The sequence below is a fragment of the Notamacropus eugenii genome, chromosome 3 (genome assembly GCF_028372415.1).
Source record: "Notamacropus eugenii isolate mMacEug1 chromosome 3, mMacEug1.pri_v2, whole genome shotgun sequence".
NCBI classification, from domain to species: Eukaryota; Metazoa; Chordata; class Mammalia; order Diprotodontia; family Macropodidae; genus Notamacropus; species Notamacropus eugenii.
In genome coordinates this window covers 149,124,527-149,146,635 of record NC_092874.1, presented here as the reverse complement: position 1 = coordinate 149,146,635, position 22,109 = coordinate 149,124,527, and the positions used below count along the sequence as shown (strand labels likewise).

The 22,109-nt window shown below is 37.5% G+C and overlaps 1 pseudogene; it reads right to left on the bottom strand.

Annotated features, from left to right (window-relative positions):
• Nucleotides 1-15,136: 15,136 nt before the first annotated feature.
• Nucleotides 15,137-15,955, bottom strand: LOC140533411 (matrix metalloproteinase-26 pseudogene; annotated as a pseudogene).
• Between the last annotated feature and the right edge of the window lie 6,154 nt (nucleotides 15,956-22,109).

Here is a 22,109-nt window from a genome sequence, read left to right as displayed (position 1 = left end):
TAGCTTTACTAAAGGAGAAACTCAGGTGCTATCATCCACACAGAGCCTTTTCTCATTCCTCCACTTAGGATGTGCATATTTCTCTCTGAATTCAACATGTACATGTCTTTGCAAGTAGCATGGAAGACCTTTGAAGACAGGAATTATTTTTCTTGTATAGGCTTATTACCTTTAAAAATATTGTTTTTTAAAAAAATCAAAATGATGTCAGCTAACTTTGCTTTTGGTTACTGATCACAGAGAGGGGAATCTCCACAACGAGGACAATCTTGGGGCACCACACATTGGGTCCATATTGTACCTCTATAAATAATAACAAATTGATGTTCTTTAGAAACAAATAGTATCTACATTTAGTCAAGTCCAGTAGCATTTAGAAAAGATGCCTTCAAATTTAGCAGAGTTCACTATTTACCATTATTTACAATCAAAGGGAAGGAAAAGAAAAACAAGAAAAAGTTCTGCTATATATAGAGATGAATTTTTTATGGTAGTATTTTGAAACAGTCTGAGAAATGCGTAGTTCTTCCTAGCATCCAGGTAGATCAAAGAAATGGGAAAGCCAAGAGATTATGATCAAGAAAGTGGTTTGGCAGTTTCTCTTTGGTCTCCTGAGATGACTTCTTCATTTTGTTTGAATTATTTTGAATTTTCAGAACATGGAATAAATCCATTCTTAAATGTAAGCAATGCCAAACCCTAACCAACAGAAGAAGCTTGATAAAGGTTTCTTAGATTAAATTTAATTGGATTATCCAAGTTATGGGTGCCTTCAATTAGAGTAGATAATTTCCCATAATTCATAACTTGTTTGTATTTGTTCCTTGGTTTTACAGCTAGTGCTTTATATACTTTTGGGACCACTCATTGTCCAAATTTCATTTCAGTTCAGTTCAATGCATCAGACATTTATGGAGCACCTTGAAAGGCAGCATGGTGCATAGAGCATTTGCTGCTAGACTTGGAATAAAGCTTGGGTTCAAATCTAGTCACTGTCAGTTAATAGCTTTGTGACCTTGGTCATGACCCCTACATATGACCTTAATTTTTCTGAATAACTCTCTAAGATTATGAATTATAGACACTTCTAATTTGCATAAGTGGAGTAAATTCTTACAGTGATAAAATCACAGGTCCTTGATGTATCAAACCAGGCACTAGGCTAGGCTGAACTGGTAATTTCCAAATAGAAGTCAAGTTTTTGAGGGCGTGGACTGATTGATTTCTGTGCTTATGTTGAACCTTATCTCACCTGGAATTGCTCCAAAGAAAAACTATTAATACTAAAAACACCATAGTGATTTTCTTTAGACCATGTTGAACTGTACCCCCTAATATTGCTGGTTTTCCCAAGCACTCACTGTAGCCTTGTATAAATTATTAACTGGATGGGAACACCATAATAATATTAACAAACTACTTAATAGAAGGGTTTTATAAGTAATTCATAGGGTTGTGTGCTTTGAGATTTATGGACAAAGGAGGATCTGCACTGTCATAATACCACACCTATTTCTATTGTTGAGAAAAAAGGGAATAAAAATAATGCAGCAACTTGCTTGACTAACTGGTATTTTATTCTGTTGGCATCTCATTAGTGACTTAAGTGTAAGGAAGTAGAACCAATGCACTAGAATACTATGGTTTAACTAGCTAGACTTCCAAGTTCTCAGTGTTTTAGAATCTGGTTTTAGTTTTGGAAACCTGGAAGACTCATCAGCTTATTCAGGAGGTACACAAATTCATGAAACCAGCCTATTTATCTTAATTCTTTCCTTTCGCTTTCAGTGCCTGATGTTATGTGGCATAAAACAGGCTCATGCAGCCTTCCAGATTTGTCTGCAGAATCTCTGCAGTTCTGCAGAGGACTTTGTGGTATCATCTTTGTAAGCCAAACAGGATCCCTAGGTTTTCCTCGTGAAGGAAGTGATACTTTTTAGTTGAATAGGGTATATCTCTTCCCTTCTCTCAGGAGATTTAGTGAAAATAACAGGACTTTCAGCTGCTGGACAATTTCCATCCTCTAGAAGGTGTGTTATTTAGGATAAAACAAAGAATAATTCATAGTGAATGAGCATTTGTGTGCTTGAGAGAGTAAACGAAAGTCAACCATTCAAACAAACCCATTTTATAGAGTCTAAAGCTGACAAGGGTCTTAGAGAGCATGTAATGCAACCCCCTCATTTTAAGTTCCTCAAATGAGAAACCTGAAGATCACTGGGAGGAAGAGACTTGTCTAAGGTCATATAGGCAGTAAGTAACAATGCTTGGATTTGAATGCAAATCCCTAGACTCCAAATCCATTGCTTAGGTCTCTATCCTTTAGGCGTACATCATACTTGAACCCAAAGATATTTTCATTATAAATTATATTACTTAATGTCTAAAAAAGGCTATCCAAGAAATCTTGAATATAAGAAATAGCACAAAATATATGATGAATGAGACATATGTCAGAAAAGGAGCTGAGGGTGTAATGTCATGCGTACAAGGAACAACATATCTTTCATTTAATTTTTTTCTTCCAAACAACTTCAAATAAAATGAGGATTTCTATATATAAAACAGAACAGAAAAAGGATTGTGGATGAAACTGCAAATCCTTATTATGTACAGCTTGCTATATGTGATTCTAAGTTGTACAGCAGAGGATCACCTATGGGAAAGAGAAATAAGGAGGGTGAGAGAAGCTATGCAGAACAAGCCAGTCAGGTCTTCTGATATCTGGAAGGTTATCTCTGGGCTTTTAAAACTCAAAGGTTGGAGATCTTTTCCATGGGATTTCGGTACAGAAAGGAGGGAAAAATGTTTGGTAGTCCTTTGCTACTATGCCCTAGCTAACAGTCTGAATGACCTTTCTCCTCAATTCTTATCTATTTATTCAAAATTTATTCAAAATTCTTATCTATTTATTCAAAATCTCAGGGCGATATTGAATTCGGAGTGACTCTTGTCCTCTAGGAGTTCAGAAGCACATTGGGCATCTTTTTTTTTTCATGATTCATAGACTGTCAGATCTTAAAGGGGTCTGCAAAATAGTCTTCTCTAGTCTCTCCTTACACGTTTGAGGTCTTGAGATCTTTGGTGTTTTGATCAAGAATAAATATCTAGTTCGTGAGAGAAGCAAGAATAGACTCTTCTGAGTCTCAGTCTCATGTTCTTAATCCTATATCTTTATCTTTAACAAAAAGTTTACTATAACCTAAGTGAAGTTTTGGGGTTTGTTTGGTTTTTTTCAACCCTTGCTATCTCCCTGGCTATTAATACTACAAAAACAGCTATAAAGAATTATGCAGCCACAATAACCAAGAAGAGTGAATACTCTGTGCTTCTTAGACAAATTGTCCTATATCTTGTATCAAAGAGTCACAAAGATGGGAAGGAACTCAGAGGTCATTTAGCCAATTACCACATGACCAAGATTCTTCTCTGCAACATTCCTGACAGATGGTCTTTCAGTCCCACCCTAAAGATCTTCAGGGAGGGGTTGTCCACTCTCTTCAGAGGAGCTACAACTAGGTCTCAATTGGTTCAAATAATGAAGCCCATGAAGTGTTCTGATTATTTGAATTTGCATGAGCTGAAGTTATAATAGATTCCAGCCCAACAGAAATTTGCAATGAAAATTTTTAAAAATAAGTTTTTATGTATTTATTAATATAATGAAACAGCAAAGAATAGGAAAATATACTTCTGATTAACATTTATTACAAGGTGATTGAATACTTATAGAAAACAAAATTATAAAAATTAAATTTCTGAATATTGTACCTAAAGATAATCAACACTGAAAATATGATGTAAACATCTTTATTATTATTTAAATTATTTTTGACACTGACTGAACTTTCTTCTCTTTTTAAAAAATCTTTTCTCCCCTTTCTTTAGCACTTCATGCATAGGTACAGAGAGTTATAGCCACATCTTGGTGAATTTGCATGCTTGCATCCTCATAAAATGACATGAGTTCCAATTTCCAACTAAGTACCTGGAAACATGGGGAATTATATAAAATCAATAATGCTTTAGGGTACTATTGTTGCCCTTGCAATATTTTTCAGCAACTAGCCTAAAATAGCTTGAAATCTAGGCTTTTGTCATCTGTGCTTTCTTATTTAGTAGCCAAAAAAACTAGAAGCAATCAATGGTTACATGAGGATTTTGAGACCAATAAACAAGGATTATTTTGAATGTAAAATCCTCGCAAAAGTATTGGGAGATCCTTTAGACACTTTAAATCCAGGTTGAGTTTTTTCCCTCTGAGAAATGTAGGTTCTGGAAGGCATTCTTTTCCATAGAAAGCCTGTTTCATCCACATTCAAAATTTGGTAATTAATATATCTATCTCAGATTATTTTCTTCAAAATATCAGGACACTTAGCTGCCACATCCCCATTTGAACTGGCTGCTTCTCAGGAAGCTTTAACATTATGCAGCTGAACTTGGTACTTAAAGCAAAGGAGCCAAAGCTTGCAGAAGTTTCTTCACAATCCATTTCGTTTCCATTTTCTTTCACTGCCTTCAATAAACTTGAAACTTTTGTCTGAATGGCTGTTCTGCTAAGAGGAAGGTATTGTTGATTGTGGTCTACAATCCATACAGCTCGAGTTCTGTCACTGTAATATATCTTTTCTTTGTAAATCATAAAAAAATTGATGTAACTTAGCCTTTTTCTTTTATTTCACTTGTGTGTTTTATGATATTCTCTACCCTGGATTCAGGCAGACATTTCATCCTATTTCAGAGTTACTACATCCACATTCATATCATTCAGTTACATCAAATTTTTATTCTACTATAATAACAAGCTTCTTCATTTTTATGCCCATAGAGTTCCCTTCTAAAGTGTTCTCTTTTGTCCATTTTGTTATAGGCTCTTTTAAAAAAATAACACAGCTTGATAATATGGTACATCGCAACAGGTTATATTCACAGGCAATAGGCAAGTGTAAGTTAATGATACAGCAGTGTGTTTAAACCTTTGACTAGCTCACATGGGTTTGCATGAATTAAATTTTATCTTGCTTTAAATATGACCTGGCATCATTTTGTAATTTGCACTACATCAAATTTTGCATTATTCAGTTTCATGTTAATTATGACTTAGCTGTATTTCATTTTTGGACAGCCTTAGTTATTAGGGCAGGGTTTTTTTTTGTTTGTTTTTTTTTTTTACATCAAGCTAAATTCTAACTCTTTGTAATTTCTTCCCATAGCTCCTATTCTGGTCTGTGAGACCAAATAGAAGAAAAAACCACAACTGTCATCTATATGACTTCCATCAAATTATTGAAGTCAGAGAATATTTTGCCCCCCAGATCTCTTGGCTAACCAAATGCCTTTAATTTCCTAAATTTATTCTTATATACTATAGTTCCAGTCTTCTCACTACCCTGGTCACCTTCTGTTTGATTAGCCTTAGTTTACCAATGTCTTTCCTTAAATGTGATGTCCAGAATTAAACACAATACTCTAGGGAAATATGCTTTTAATATACTTATTCCAGACATCTTACTTCTATTAATAAAGATTAATGGCTAGTTCTTCGAGGTACATTGTATCTATGTATCTACTACCCTATCCAGAAAAAAACAATTCTAGTTTAATTTATATTGATACGAAGATCCACAAAGTACACGTACATTTTTCATTTGATCTTCACAAAACCCCCAGTGAAGTGACTACTACAATTATTTCTCTCCACATTTTGCAAATAAGGAAACTGGAGGCTAAAAGACATTAATGATTTCCTTATGGGAGTACCACTAATAGATGTTTGGGGCAGAATTTCAAGTCTTCCTGACTATATCTTTTTGCTTTTTCATGGAATTCTATACCTGCCTCACATTCTTTTATTCTACTCCAATTCCTGCCTTCATACGAGGCAATGTCAATAGACGCATTTCTGTCCCTTAAAATCCCCTGGCCTCTTGCTGAGCTGTGACTTCTTTCTATTTAATAGATGTCTCTTTATTCATATTTTCAACTTATTCTTTCCACTTAAGGCTTCGGTCTGTAGGAAAGTATGAAAAGCCTGGCATTATAAAAGTTTGAGGGAAAGAAGTTTCCCTTGGATGGAAGAGAAATAGGAATCCAGAAGAAGGTATAATCCAAGTGCTATCCCTCTTTTAAGATTTCCCATCCCTACAATCGTAGAATTTAGAATTGGAAGGGGCCACCTAGTCCCTGATAGGACATTAGACCTATAATTTAAACTGAAGTCCTGGAACCCCAGAGTCAATAATCTTTCCATTATAGCAACCTCATGCTGAACTACCTTCAAACAATCAGATGTCATCAGATTGAAAGGCAACACCATCACATAAACGTTACAACTCTGCTTGAGTATCACATGGCTGAGAAAAAGCCTTCCACCATCTTCAAAAAAGACATTCCTTCTTCCCTAGTCCTTGGGCCCTAGAAGTGTTCCATTTTCTTGTTCCTTCCCCTTCTCCACATATCGCTCCCTCTAGTGAGCCTCTCCTTTGGGCCACTTCCCAACTCCCAATCCCCCAAGGAGCAGCTGTGGAAGGTACAATGGCAACCTTTCACCCTCAGCATTCCTTAGTCTTCTCCTAGGCCTTCCTTCCACCTCTGCTGGTGCCAGCAGAGAATCAGAAGATGAGAGAAGACATAACACAGTCTGGAAGATAATGGGGAAACCCCTGTTGCCTTGCCCTAGTTACAACTCTAAGAGGAGAAAGAGATTTTGTCAACAGCCTACCTAAAAAGTAAATAAATGAGAGAATTCCCCAGAACTATTAGCTTAGTTGCCTCATCAGAAAGGAAATTACATTTGTATGGAAAATTAATAATAATAATCATATTTATTTAGTGACTACAATGTGCCAGGCACTGTGCTAAGTGTTTGATAAATATTATTTCATTTAATCCTCACAACAACTCTGGGAGGCAGACACTCATGGCATCATAATTCAAGAGCCAGAAGGGACCTCAGAAGCCATCTTGTTCAATTTCTTCATTTTACAGATGAGGAAACTGAGGCCCGTGGAAGTTTTATGAAGAAATTGTTAACTTTTAGTGATTGCTGCTTCTATTAACATATTGGTCCAAATAAAGGCTGTCTTTGAATATAGGCTCCACTGTTAAAATGAGTTCTCTTCGAAAGAAAAAATTTTTCCTGGAAACTAACACTGATTATAGACTGTATTCAGGTTTTATACAAGTCAGATGTCAGGAGGGAGTGTGGTTTGTATTAAAACTAATAAAAATATATTCAAATGCCAGTTTTTTTTTAATGCATAGTTTATTCAAACAATGGTTTTCATGTCCTCCTTCAAACAGTTTATATGGCTTGCTTTTGTTATGTGTGTGGGTCATATTTTATCCAAACCAAGAAAAATGCATTTGATGATGCTGTTGCCCATAGTTAAGACTTTATTAATGTCAGAGTAAACCCTGGGAAGAAAAGAAAACCATTGAAGGCAAAGAGAATTGGTACAACAGATTTGCAGCTCAAAAGGCATTATTTTAGTGAATTGTGCTGGCATATTTTGACAATTTGGAAGCAGTTATTTACCCAGTAGCCATTACATTTTGTCAGTAGAGCTTTTGTCAGATTTCCTTTTAATCAGTAACATCAGAATTCATGAAATTCCCCTGAAACCTTGGAAAAAATTTAAGATTTAAGTAGGAGGAAGCAAATGCTTGTTGCACTTAAATTAGTTGTGAGTCACAGCTGGACAGCCAGAGGCCAGATGAACCCATTGATTCTTTGATTTCATATGAAAGATAGGGAGGGATTATGAAGAAATAAACATAGATGCTAATTGAATCAATTTCAAAGTATTACTGTCTCATAGTTAGGCAGGAGAGAGGTGGAGATTGTATTGCTACTATCCCCTAGTGGCTACTTACAAAAGCTGCTAGATCTCTACCCCTTATGATTATCGCTCTTGGAGATGAGGACTTAAACTTCTTTTTTGGCCATAGCTCATGACTTCATAATCACTACACTAAAGAACAGGCCCTCCTTGAGACAAAATTATGGTATGGAGGGAGTCCATTTTTGACCACTCCTTTCTTTCAACCTGACATTCCTCCAAGATTCTTCCTCATCTTCTGCCCCTTCCATAGGCAGTTTCACAGTACAAAATATTTTCTATCTTCTTTCATCAAAAATTTAATTTCTAGCATCTTTGACTTAGTTAACTTTCAGAAAGGATAAGGAACTGATCAGTTCATTTATTCTTGGAATCTGCTTCTCAGAGTTTGGCAGCACAGTGGTCTCAGGTTCTAACACCCTTGCAATAAAGGTCACCAAGCAGATTACCTTGACAGGCAAAACCATGATGCAGGATATTATTGAGAATGTGAGGGCTAAAAGCCAAGATAAAGAGGAGCGACAGAGCTTCTTATGGTACCTTGGAAATCTGCGGGGGAGATGTGGCAGCCTGGCCTCCAGAGAGTGAGACCAGAGTGTCCATTTCATTACATTCCCATACACACTTTTCTCAGCCATTTTACAACTGATGGGCATGCCTGTGGATTCTGATTTTTTTCTTTTTCTTTTTGCTTTTAAATTCCCCTTTCATTGTTAGGAAGTTTGTTTTGTTTGCAGCCATTCTTTCTTTGGCACTATCCTTGCTCTTAACTGTCTGCCCCACACCCATCCCTGCTTGTTTTCCCATTGATATGTGTGTGTGTGTGTGCCCATTTCAGATGAGTGAAGTTCACCTGACACCTGTTCCTGTATTCCTTCCTGTATGTTTGTACATTCTTCCTTTCATGCATCCCAAGCATGAGAAATTGCAAGTTCCATTGCCTTCTTCCTCCTTTCTATATGACTATATTCCTTTTACCCTCACCCTCTTTTCCCTCCTAAAACACTTAGAAAAAAGTCAATCCATCCCTGTGATCTGGTTAATTTATTAATGTAACTCCCTTACTCCCCTTTGAAGACATTAAGCTTCTGAAAGGGCACTTGTTTCTTTTCTCTCATTAGATTATTACTATTATATCATCATACAGTCCTCTCCAGGCACTCAAATACATTTATCTTTCTAGGTTTCTCTTTACTCTTGTGTTTGCATTTAAAAATTTATTCTTTTCAACAGAAAGGCTCGTAGGCCCTTTATTTTATTGAAAGTTACTTCACCTTTGTAAGGAAGATGCTCAGCTTTGTAGGCTAAGTCATTAGAAGATGTAAGGTCATATCTTTTGCCTTTCAGAATATTGCATTATGGGACCTCTTCCCATTTTTAGTAGAAGCTTCTAGGTTTTTCTATGATCCTAACCATGATTGCTTCATACTTGAACTGCTTCTTTCTGGCTTCTTAAAGAATTATTTTTTCTCTTTGGTGTATAGCCCCTTCAATGTACACAGGGGGAAACTTAGATCCAGGAAAGTTAAGTGACTTGCTTAAAGTTGCACAGTAACCCTCCAAAACAGGATTTGCACTCAGATCTTCTAACTCGAATTAAGGCTCTTTGCACTTAACCATATTATGTCCCAGATAAAAGACTCCTACTGAACTTGTTACTATATTGTTTCATCATGGTGTAGATATGACCCTGGGTCCAGGAAGGCCAAACCAGTGAAGTATGTACTCTGGCAGGTGTTACTGATCTAGAAAGGCTTCAGGAGAGGTCCTGGCAACAAGTTCTATGTTTGGGATGTGACATGTCATCAAAGAATTTAACCTCCCTAGTTCAGAGAGGCTCCTTTCTAGGCACAAACAGTAGGATGAATCTCTTGGCCTCAGCAGTCCTTGAAGGTGGTCTACAGGGTAACAGAATGGTTGTATTCTCTGTGAGTAGAAGGAGTGCAGACAGAGGGAATATCAAAGATCTTTGAAGTATAAATAGAAGGGCAATAATACTCTAATGTAACATTTTCTGGATGATGCAGAAATTTGAATTTGAAAGAAACATATAGCCAAGTGTCAATAACGATTTAACTCAAAGGAATGATGGGATTTTGGGTAGGGTTGTCTCATCTTGAAGGTCCTTTCCATCTCTAAATTCTATGACTCTATGGTCTCCAGGTTTCTCACCATTTTGGTTAAACTCCTCTGGATGTAATCCAGTTTGTCAATGTCATTCCTAAAATATGACACCCAGAATTGAATAGTGTACTCCACTTATGGCCTACCCAAGGCAGAAGAAAACCAAACTCTAACCTTTCTTGTCTGGACATTACAGCTCTGTAATGGCCCCTCATCTTACAACAGACATGAATACGGTGAGAGAGAACAATACAGGAAGTGATGTGATGCAGCTGACAGTCAGGGTTAGAATGAGAGGAATGTGCATGGATCTTTGTTGGGCCTGGTTGCCAATTCTACTTGTCCTACCCATAATGAGTTGTTGTTGTCCTTCATTTATTAAGAGGACCAGTGACATCACAGGTGATGGATTGAGTGCCCATGAACTGGATTTAAGTGAGGCAGAGTTGAGCTATATTATCAGCCCTACTCTCTCTTCCAGAGTCATCAAAGTCCAGTGGCAGGACAAAAGTCAAGATGACAAAAGTCAAGATGGCCCAGGAAGCAGTAGGTGACCTTGTCATCTTTGATTTCTGAACAAGCTGTAAGCACTTCAGTTGCTTTCACGGCCATTGGGACAAATTGTTCTCATCTTCCCATTCCATTGGAGGAAATCTACCTGCAATTAGAAAAGATAGTCCTTGCTACCAACCATGACTGAGTCATGGAACAAATAATCTTCCTGACTTCTGATGTATAATGGATACTGTATTTCATGCTCTAAAGAAGGAACAAGTCTTGACTCCAACTTCAGTGTCTACAACTATGAGAGGACCAGTTCTATAGGAAATGTGAGTTGAGTATTATGTAGAAATAGTGTTCTCACACTCTGCCTGTTCAAGGAAAGACTCCAAGTAGGCATCACCTAGAATTTCTGAGTCCAGATCAAACCTTTGCTAGGGGAATGGGGAGATGATTTTCAGGGCTTAGGAGGGCCAGAGACTTAGTATTTTGGCAGATGTTTTATGCTTTATTATGCATACGTATTCTCTGGTTATTAAGTGAGATTTATTTATTGACTGATTTTTTTTTAAAAGTGAAACCTCTGCATGAGACTTTACAGCATAAATGACTACTATAGGCTCTCAACTCCTTTATACCAAGACTAATCAATCATTGAAATATAGCACATTCAAACAGAGGGGAGGTTTACCAGTGAATTGGAGTTTGGAGCTGAATTCCAATTTGCAGTTTCATAAATTCACATATGCAGTAGCCAATAAGTGCATTTATTACTCAAGTACTCCCACCCCAAGGGAACACGACAGTCAAGAGAGCTTGGAACTCCCTAGTGAATAGCTATTAGCACCACCTAGTGGTTAAATGTAGGGGATACCTAAAATTAACTTTTGTTGGGAGAAGAGTGGTGGTGGATTAAGAAAAAAATTCTGAAAGCCATTTTAGAGTCTTTTTTGATATTCCTGAATTTCTTCAGATTTCCTTGGAATTTCAATTTGAATAATTTTTTTTATTTTGATAAACTGTCTTTTTTTGCTTTGATTTGTTTTCTTCCTAGAAATTTTCTGAAATGAAAATTTTTCATTTTTCATTTCATTTTTTCATTGTTACTGAATTTATGAAAACATCCTAATCTATACATATGCATAGTTTGTCTATGCTATATTTTGTTGGTTCTTGATTTTTATGCCAATAAATAAGACCTAATTTAGGAGGCAGCTAGGTGGTGCAGTAGATTGAGTTCCAGGTTTAGAGTGAAGAACATCTGAATTCAAATTCATTCTCAGATACTTAGTTGCAGTTTCCCTGGGCAAGTCACTTAATGCCTATTTTTCTCATTTCCTCATAAATGGCAAATCATTCCATAATCTTTGCCAAGACTATGTCCATGGAGTCATGTAGAGTTGGACACAACTCAACTAGGAGAAGAAATCTTTTACTACAACTAAACAAATAATTTTTGCTTGCTTAAGTGTTATTTGTTTCATTGCTATGTACATTGGGTAGTATTTAAGTTAAAATTAGTAATATTTATAGATATTGAAACCTAAACGTTTATCAGCAGTAAAGGATATTAACAATGAGAGATGACAGTAGAAAGTTATATAGCAATCACTGAATGGGGGCAAGAAATCATTTGGGAGAGATGTAAAATGCTTATTAAACATTATGAGGAGGTAGAGTAGACAGAGCTGTTTTTGTACTCTAAGCTGTCTGAAAAAAAAGCACATATAGCACATTCGAGAGAGATACAAATTGAGGAGAATGTCTATAAATGAATTTATTAAGTCCCTCACTGAGGAAAAAGAGATGGAGATAAAACTTAAAATACTAAATAAAGGGAAATACTATTCAATACTGTTCAATGAATATTTGAGAAAAACTTGACATATGGAGGTGCAGGGCAAGATAGATACATTATTCATGGGAAAGCCTAAGTGTTATGTTAATAACCTACTTCGATCAAGGAGAGAGATAGTCATAAATATTGAAATGAAATTATGTAAAATTAAGAAGCGGTGGTACTAACCTTTAAAGCCATTGAAATAATCTTAGCTAGCATTTTTTATGGCATATATTTAGTATTCTAAGGTTTATAAAACACTCTGCTTATATGATCTCATTTTATCTTTACAACAACCCTGAAAGGTAAGTGCTACTATTACGCCAATGCTAAGTGACTCAACTAGGGTCCCATAGCTAGGATGTGTTCGGGTTTTTCCTAATGCACTATTTAGTGGCTTGAATCACCTTTAAAATCTTCACAGAAGTCCCAGTCTGTTTCATAGCCCTCTTCTCATTAAACTTGCTTTTCCTTCATTGCTAGGATTGATGATAGAATGAAAAATGTATTCTTATTTGAGCTGATTTTTCATTTTATTTAACTAACTACAAATATTATTTCCTTCCTAGTCTTTTTCATTTCAGTTGTGAAGCAGTTCAGTCATAATAAAGGTTAAACAGGGCCTTTGTAAGCTAACATGAAGAATTATGGGGAAATGCACTATAAATTCCAAATTGTTGACTTAGAAGTGAACACAACTCTTTTTTCTTTCTTTTTCAGCTATGTCAGACTAGAAAGCCTCTGAGGTAACTAGATGGGGCAGTGGCTAGAGCAGGCGTAGGGACCCCCAAGGCCCTCAGGTGTGGCACATCAGGGATTTGTTCTGTGAAGTCTGGATTCAAAGGGCTGCACTTGAGGGCCTAGAGGGTCATAGGTGGCCTCAAGGCCCCAGGTTCCCCACCCCTGAGTGTTGGAGTCAGAGTCGGGAAGACCTGAGTTCTAATCTTGCCTAGGACAACTTAGTAGTCTTTAGCCTTGACTGTTACTTCACCTTTCTCAGCCCCAGTTTCCTCATCTGTAAAAATAAAAATAATTATAGCCTCTATCTCCAAGGTTTGTTGTGAAGGGTTTGGTGAATCTCAAAGTGCTATATATAAATTCTAGCTATTATTTTAGATATGAATCAGAGCAGATGGACTCTGAGGGTACTTTCAACCCTGAAATTCTGTGATTTTGTGAAAAATGAGATGAACATTCTCCCATTGCTGTGGGTATTGGCCCAAGTTAGTTGTGGAAAAAAGTCATTGTGTGGGAACAAAAGGTACAAAGCCTTCACTTTCCTTCCCACCCTTGGGCTCTTTGGTAACCAATTCAATCTCACACTGCCCTTACCCATTCATGACCCTTACCCTTTGTCCTCTCTTAGCTCATCCTTTGCTAAACCTTAGCCCACCAACCACCATCAGAGATCCCATTCTCTGTGGTGTGGAACAGAATTAGAGGGAGTCATACAACCAATGCTGATGGGGTATATAACATGCATACTATCTAACCTCAAGTGGACCCTAGCAGTAACATGGTGATTTTTTTATTGCTTTATAATTGATTCCCCATTTCACTCTTCTTTTAAAAAAAGTATCTTTGTTTATTTTTTATTAATCTATTTGTTTTCAGTTTTCTACAATCTTCAAACAAACTATTTCAAATCTTCTCATTTCTTCTTAAGCCTTCCACACATCCTTTTTCCTCCACTCTCTCAGCTAGGGTCTTGCCTCTTACTTTCCTGAGAAAATTGAAATTATTCAATCAATTCATCAATAACCATTTATTAAGCTGCCTTTTCTCTCTTGGGAAAGTAATGCAACAAGGCCTGATCAGTTTACTATGAGGTCATGTTATGTAATCTCTGTTGGACCTTCACTGTTCCCAGACATTCTTTTATTCTTCCCCAATTAACTCACCACTATTAACATCATCATCATCATCATCTTCATCATCATCATCGACTGAACCTATGATGTCAGTCATATAGGGAAGTCCCAGTGAGAAAACTCCCTCTGCTAATGCAAATGGAAAATTACTCTGATATTTTTAGTCTTGGAGAATTGTGTGGGCCACCAAATAATGATCTGCATGGGGTCTCATAATCAGCATGTGTGAGAAAGCAGTTCTCCCTGATTCTAAGTCTGAGCCTATGGCCACTAAGCCACAGAATTCCTATTATCATTCTGATGTTTGTGGTCAATGTTAGTTCAGGCCTTCATCCCCTCTCACCTGGACTATGAAGTTAGATCCCTAACTAACTAGTCTCCCTCCTTACTCACTCATTCTCCATGTAGCTGACATAATCATCTCCCTAAGGTATACGTCGGACTATGTCATTTCCTTACTCAAAAAACAAATTAAGTCATGGGTATAAAGGGCATTGTAAACTATAAGCTACCTATGTAAATGAAAGTTATCATTATTTAAAAATATTTATTTATATTTATTTTATTTTTATTTATTATTAATTATTATACATTACACAGTTTATAGATAATATACTGTATAATGTATAATAATATTTATTATTTTTATTATTTAATATTTAATAATATTTTCATATTTTTAAAAGGCAGTAGGAAATGGACATTCAGTTTCATATTTAAAATACTTATTTTTGTGCTCTGTTGTTTAGAATTCAAATTCTGCATTAGATCATTCCTCTCCCCACAATATTTTGGATCTTAGCCCCAGCAAGTCTGGAACAAGGGAAACCTTTCCCTATGACTTATTGGTTTGCTTTCTAGGTCAGGGAAATCACACTTTTTATGGAAAAGGATCCATGTGCACCAAGTCTAGCTAGAACTTCAGGATATTCAGGATGTAACATTTTCTTTTTCCCTTAATAAAGGGTCTGAATCCCCCTTATATCATCATCGCTGAGCCTGAAGGGTCTTAAGTCCTGATATTGATAATTGGGGAACATGATGGAGTCTGAATCTTGAGAGTGTCCCAGGCCCAGGGCATGGCCTATCTCATGAACAGCCACCAGGAAGAAGTTGATTCCCTCCTCAGAATATGACCATTCTTCATCACTGTAAAAGGGGACAGCTCCTTGATAGTCAGGATCTGGGGAAAAGCATGACCTAGGATGCTTCCTTCTCCATCCAAGGGGTAGGCATCTTCATGATCTCCAGCCAGGAAAGCAAACACAGTGTTAGAATCTTCCTTATACACTCTTTGGAACTTCAAGGGCATCACACTGCTCCAGACTTCTGCTGCCTTCTTCAGGATGTTTTCAATGTCTTATGATTCCTGACCTTTGGATAATTGATGATACTGTAGGTTATGTGATTGTTTCTAATCTTGGACTTCCCAGGAAACATGAGTAGCCAACAATATCTTGGATCCCACACTGAGGTTGCCTTATGATAGCCTTTGTGGGCTCATCCAACCATCCAATTTCTTCCAGCCTGAAGAAATGCTAGAAGTGTAACTGCTCCTCCAGAGTTTGATGCGGGGATCCTTCTTTGGTGAAAAAGAATTGATGAAACTAATCCTTAAAGAAACCCAAATCATCAAGGACAGTTTTGGGGATAACTGGAAAGGACAAATAGCAGGGCAGGATAAAGAGAAATATGAGAAGAGTAGATAGCATGATTAAAATTCCAGCTATGCTATAGGCTATCAAAAGTTATCATTATTGGTGGCACTAACTATAGTAATGGCTTTTCTCAGGGAAGTGGGGTTGTCTGAATCTCAGTTAAGATCCATAAATTCCTCCATAGGTTTAGGGAGTTGGGATATTGAACTCTAAGAATTCTGAATTCTAAGAATTGAACTCTAAGAACTCAAAAAAAGTTCTTTCTGTTGCTATTCATAAGATTAATGGTGGTTGAAAAATATTCCTCATGTAACACACCTTTGACAGGATCCATCTCTTCTGTAGGTGAAAGGAGAAGCGTCTAGAGGTTTGCTAGGAATTATGGGATTTGTACTGCTGGAGGGAGCAGCATTCTCTACCTTCAGTATCCCTGAGACATGGAAAACTGGGATGGATTTTGCCTGGTCTAAGGGAAGCTTGGAACCAGTCTAGAGAAGCAGAGAGTAAGGGCATGAGTGCAGCATGGGCATTAGGAGAACCTCTAGTAACAAGAGGCATCTTTCTCCCCAACACCTGAGGAGACAGAAGATAATGATAGCAACTGGATAGAAAGATACCACATACACCCTACTGCTACAGGCTGGGCCCTGTGGCTAAATCTTCAATCAGGAAGAAATACCTCTGCAAGAAAGGTGGCGGACAATGTAACCAAAATTAGGAGGGAAGCAGAAAATGGGGAAAAAAGTTTTACAACTAGCGTCTGTGATAAAGTCCTCATTTCTAAAATATATAGAGAACTGAATCAAATAGACAAGAATACAAGTCATTCCCCGATTGATAAATGGTCAAAGGATATGAACAGGTAGTTTTCAGAGGAAGAAATTAAAACTATCTATAGGCACATGAAAAAATGCTCTAAATCACTATTGATTAGAGAGATGCAAATCAAAACATCTCTGAGGCACCACATCACACCTATCAGATTGGCTGATGTGACAAAAAAGGAAGATGACAAATGTTGGAGAAGGTGTGGGAGAGTTGGAACACTAATTTGTTGTTGGTGGAGCTATGAGCTGATCCAGCCATTCTGGAGAGCAATTTAGAACTATGCCCAAAGGGCTAAAAAATATGCATACTCTTTGACCCAGTAATATTGCTTCTAGGGCTGTATCCCAAAGAGATCATAAAAATAGGAAAAAGACCCACATGTACAGCAATATTTATAGCAGCTCTTTTTGTGGTAGTCAAGAACTGGAAACTGATGGAATGCCCATCAATTGGGGAATGGCTAAACAAGTTGTGGTGTATGAATGTAATAGAATACTATTGTGCTATAAAAAGTGATAAACAGGCAGACTTCAGAAAAACCTGGAGAGACTTATATGAACTGATGCTGAGTGAAATGAGCAGAACCAGAAGAACATTATACACAGTAACCAGCCACAGGGTGTAAGGACTTTTCCTGGTATGCTTAGCCCTTCACAGCAATGTAAGGGCCTAAAACATTTCCAAAGGACTTGATGCAAAATGCCATCCACATCCAGAGAAAGAACTGCAGAATCAGAACACAGAATGTAGACTATTTTCTCTTGAGTTATATTTTATTTTGTTTTGGTTTTTCTCATAGTTTCTCCTATTTGTTTTAATTCTTCTATGCAACATGACTAATGTGAAAATGTGTTTAATAAGAATGTATGTGCGGAACTCATATAAGATTGCATACTATCTCGGGAAGGTAGGGAGGGGGAGAAAATTTTAAACTTATGGAAGTGATTGTTCAAAACTGAAAACAAATAAATTAATTAAAAAAAAGAAAATAGCAAAAAAAAAAAAAAAGAAAAGAAAAGAAAGGTGGGTGAAATGTTTTTCTATGAAGAAACTCCCAAAAGGGTGTTCTCCAACCTCTCCCCTCCTCAGGCTTGTTTCAGATTAGGCATTTGTATATGATTTGCTGCCTTGTGCCTCCTTACGCATAATTTTACTTTGATTTTGGCTTTTTCCATACATAAAGACTAATGACTGATCCCACAAAGTTTTATATTCTCTGTTTCTACCTCGATGGAGTCAAAAGGGAGGTTAATGAGAAAACCAGGGCAGGGGTTATTTAACTATGCATAATATAACTATCTAGGAAGTTTCCTTTCCAGTTTGACAGCTAAAAGCCACCTGGATAGTTAATGAAGTGCTATGATTTTATTAATAATTCATAAATTTGAATAAATCCCAATCTATAGAACTTTACAACTGAAATTGGGGCTTACATATCTGCCTCTGGATTAAATGAGTCATTGTTCTTCAGTCAGAGGGGATACTTGGCGCTCCCCCCTCAAAAGAAACAGGGAATAAAAAATGACAAAACAGTGGTCTCCTCAAAGGGAAGTTCCACTCAAAGACGTGTCCCAGAAAGGGGAAGAGATAGATGTGGCCTGGGAGAATTCAACTCCTCCACCTCTCAGAAAATAGGAGCAAGTCTGAAGAAGAGGAATCCTCAGCCTCTTTATTCTCTTTCCACAATGGCACTTACTGTTTTTAACCAAAGGACCAAAATCGTTATATTTTATCTTATGCCATCTGCAAAGATCTTGAATACCCACAAACAGACTGTCTTTTGGAAATGGACTTACCCTCTCTGGCTCTCATCTACTAAATGAGGGGATTGTATTAGAGGATCTCAAAAGTTCCTTACAACTCTGATCTTTTTTTTTGGAGGCTCAGTGCCTTCATCTGAAGAATGGGGCTAATAATTCTGCCTACCTCACAGAAAGGATAAAACCAAATAAGACTGTGTATGTGTGTGTGTGTATATGTATATATGTTTGTATGTGTGTGTATACAAACCAGTAAAGCTACAGCAAAGTCTGTTTGGTTCTGCCATCCATTGCAACAGCATGATCAACAATTGACACTGTAGCTCTTTGAAAGGGGAGCACAATATAAAAGAAACAACTCATCTCCCACTTAATGAGAGCCCATAACGGGCCTGAAGAGGAGACATTCTATAATGAATAGGCTAGATTAAAAACTGTGGTCACTAATAAATCTTGTGAACTAAATTGGAAAGGTGACAAGGTTCATTAATGGAAGCAAGATCACGTACAATTCAAAAATGTTTCCTTTCTTGGAAAGACTTTGACTATGACACTGTACTGTCTCTCTCTCTTAGGAGAGTATCTGGGGAATGGATTTGAATCTCAACAAAAAATCAAATCAAGTGAAGTATTTATTACGTACTTACTGTGTGCCAGGCACTGTGCTAAGCCCTGGGACACATGATCTGATTTGACCAGAGATGGTAGGTGAAGATTCAAGATTTAGGCACCCTGAAATCTTTATCCCTGATCTTGTCCCTGGACTTCTGCTCCAAACTGGCCCTTTGTCCTACATCTCTTTCTTCTGAATGGTAGACTATTAATGAGCCTCCTAGAACAACAAAAAGAGAAAGAAGATTTTGTTATATGGTGCACAAGAGTAGCCAGAAACATGTTTCTTTCATTTTCTCTTTTTTTCTTTCTTTTCTAAAAGCTGGGAAGTACATGGCCTCCTACCCAGAAAAGTTTTGTTGGATCTAGGTCTGCTACCATTGGCTAATCCATTGCCATTCTCTATCCAGGAATAATTACGTCCCTTGTATCATTAGGATTATTGTTCAGGATCTTATTTTCATTAGATGAGTCATTTTTGATAGGTACATATGCTTGTACAGAGAGCTTTTCTCTTGTAGGTCATGTACTTGAATTAATAATTTCCTCTATAGTCGATGGTTTTCCTGTGAAGGAAAATAGTGTCTTTTTTTTTTTTTGATGTTCAACATTCCAGGAACTTATGTTCCTAGTGCGGAAGTCTCTAGAGTTTGAGTTATAAGCAAACTTGTTAACAGTGGTAGAGGATGCAGCAAATGTTTCCCCCTACTTCTCTGTCTTTTCCAACAGACTTGATAACAAAGTAGAAAGCAAACCAATATTGTTATCATCATTGTTACCAATCCTACACATTATTCATGGAAGATTTTAAGTCCCAGACTCACCTGCCCTCTGTTGCCCAGCATCATTTTCCCCTTTCTGTTAACTAGGGCATTCACAGGAAATGCAAATTAATTTTTAACCTAGGGAGAATGCTCTCCTATAGACAAGTCTACTGTGACTCCATACACATTCAAAATATGTTTCAAAGCCAAAGAAGGGATTTGGGGGCTCTCCATTATTGTGAGATATCTGTACTTTTTTTTAGAGTAATTAACCAGCACCTTTGCTTGTAAGCTATTAAAAGAGCACAAAATATGTAAGCATAAAAAGTTGTTATATATGAGAAATGTCTGTCTCAAAGCGGGAATTGACAGTAATCCTTCAAAGGTCCATAATGACCAAAGTGACTGATATCATAACAGTGCTTTGTAGACTTTGAAGCATTACATGAATGTGAGTTATTCTTAGAAAAGTAATTAAGCATTTGCCTAAAGCTATGAATATAGGAGAGCCGTTGGAGCACTAGTGCGATTTGTCGTTCTCCTCCTCCTGGCCTGATACACACACTGTGGAGGAAGCACAAAATAATGAAAGGAGCACTGGACCTGGAGTCAGGAAGCCCTAAGTTCAAATCCCACTTTATGGAGTTAACTTTGAGGTCATTTAACTCCATCCTCTCACATTTTAGATCAGGAAGCTGGGTCCCAGAGAGGTTAAGCCACTTTCACAAGGGATAGTCTACTTGTATATGTACATCCAAGCATACAAATGGAAACTCAAAAGAATCTTGGAGATGAAGGACACAAATAGGATCCTTTCCATCTCTAAAGCTATGATCCTATCATTCATTTAAGTATGCAATCAAATGTCCTTCTTTCACCCTGGAAAGCTATATTTACATCCATCTAGGATTGCCAGGGAAATCTCATCGGATTAGTGGACAAAGCTTCAGGCTAGAATGCAGGGATTCTGATGAATCTGAGTCATTCTAGGAAAATCAGGTCATGTCTCCAATGTCTCAGTTTTCCTTTTTGTCAAATAGACATTGCCTCTACCTCTTAGGGGTGGTGAAGGAAGATTTTCAGTGCACAAGGAATGAAAGTGATTATAGGGCTCTTGGGGAGGCCAGCTGGGTGATGGAAGCTATAATCTCAATCATCCTGAAAATTGTGGGCTCAAGGGACACAGCAATGAAAGAATTAGCAGGTAATGTTAAACCTACTGAACAATCTGGAGGCCTCTAGGCAAGGTGACTTGTGGTGAGGCCCTGTGCCAAGTGCCAGGGTGAGGGAGCTGGCCATATGGATATGAATGCAGTCCCACCAGAGTAACAAAAAGGGGAATCAGGAAGGCAGCCCATGGTTTAGTTCAAGGAAATTTAATCTACCTTTGAGACCTCGCAACAAAGGTTTCCTGCCAAGCCTGGCTTCTCTTTGAGACATATGCCTTCCCTCATTGTTTCCCCTTTTCCTTCCACCTGCTGACTAAACATCCATCATTCTCTAATAAGAACTTTAGCCTGGTTCCCAAAGCCAAGCAACACTATTCCCTCTGTTTCATCTTACAGCCCCTCCATGTGCCACTTCTGATGCTGGCTGTGCTTTTGCAAAAGGGGTAAGTGCTAATAGCACCCTATGCTACTCCCTTACTGCCAACCTCTGTTACCTGCCAGCCTCTGTTACCTGCCTCATCTGCTTCATCTGTTACATCATTCCTTCCTCCTTACCAGCTTGGAGTCTAAGACAACAGAGAAACCACAGGAGGATATTTCTGGAAGCAAAATACTCCTGGTAATTCATTATCCCCACATCCTGATCAGGGTTGTGACTTATTCTCTTACTGTGTGCTGCAGAGTAGCATTTCTTCCTGTAGGAAGAAGTTCCTACTATCATTGGTTTAGAAGAAAAAAGTTCATCAAGTCATCCAGTTCAATACCCCCTTCCCCATTTTACAATTGAGGAAACTGAGGCCCAAGGAAAACTGAAAAGTCAAGGTCACACAACCAGGAAATGGCAGAGCTAAGGTTTGAACCCAGGTCTAAAACCCCTTAGCTTCTTCATTCTCTCTACTCAATTTTCAATCTATCATTCAAATTGGGCCACTTCAGGCTATATCTCTCACCTAACTTCTTGGAGGGGATGGGGGTATGGAGGGCTGTAGATAAAATAGCTGGCCTTGGATTGAGGAGAGATGGAGGATGTCTTGATTGAAGATGACCAAATATGAGTCTAAACTTGGACCAAAACAGTCATGTTTATAGCATTAAATGAATATTAACTCATTCACTTAGAGGATCCTAAGGTTTTTGG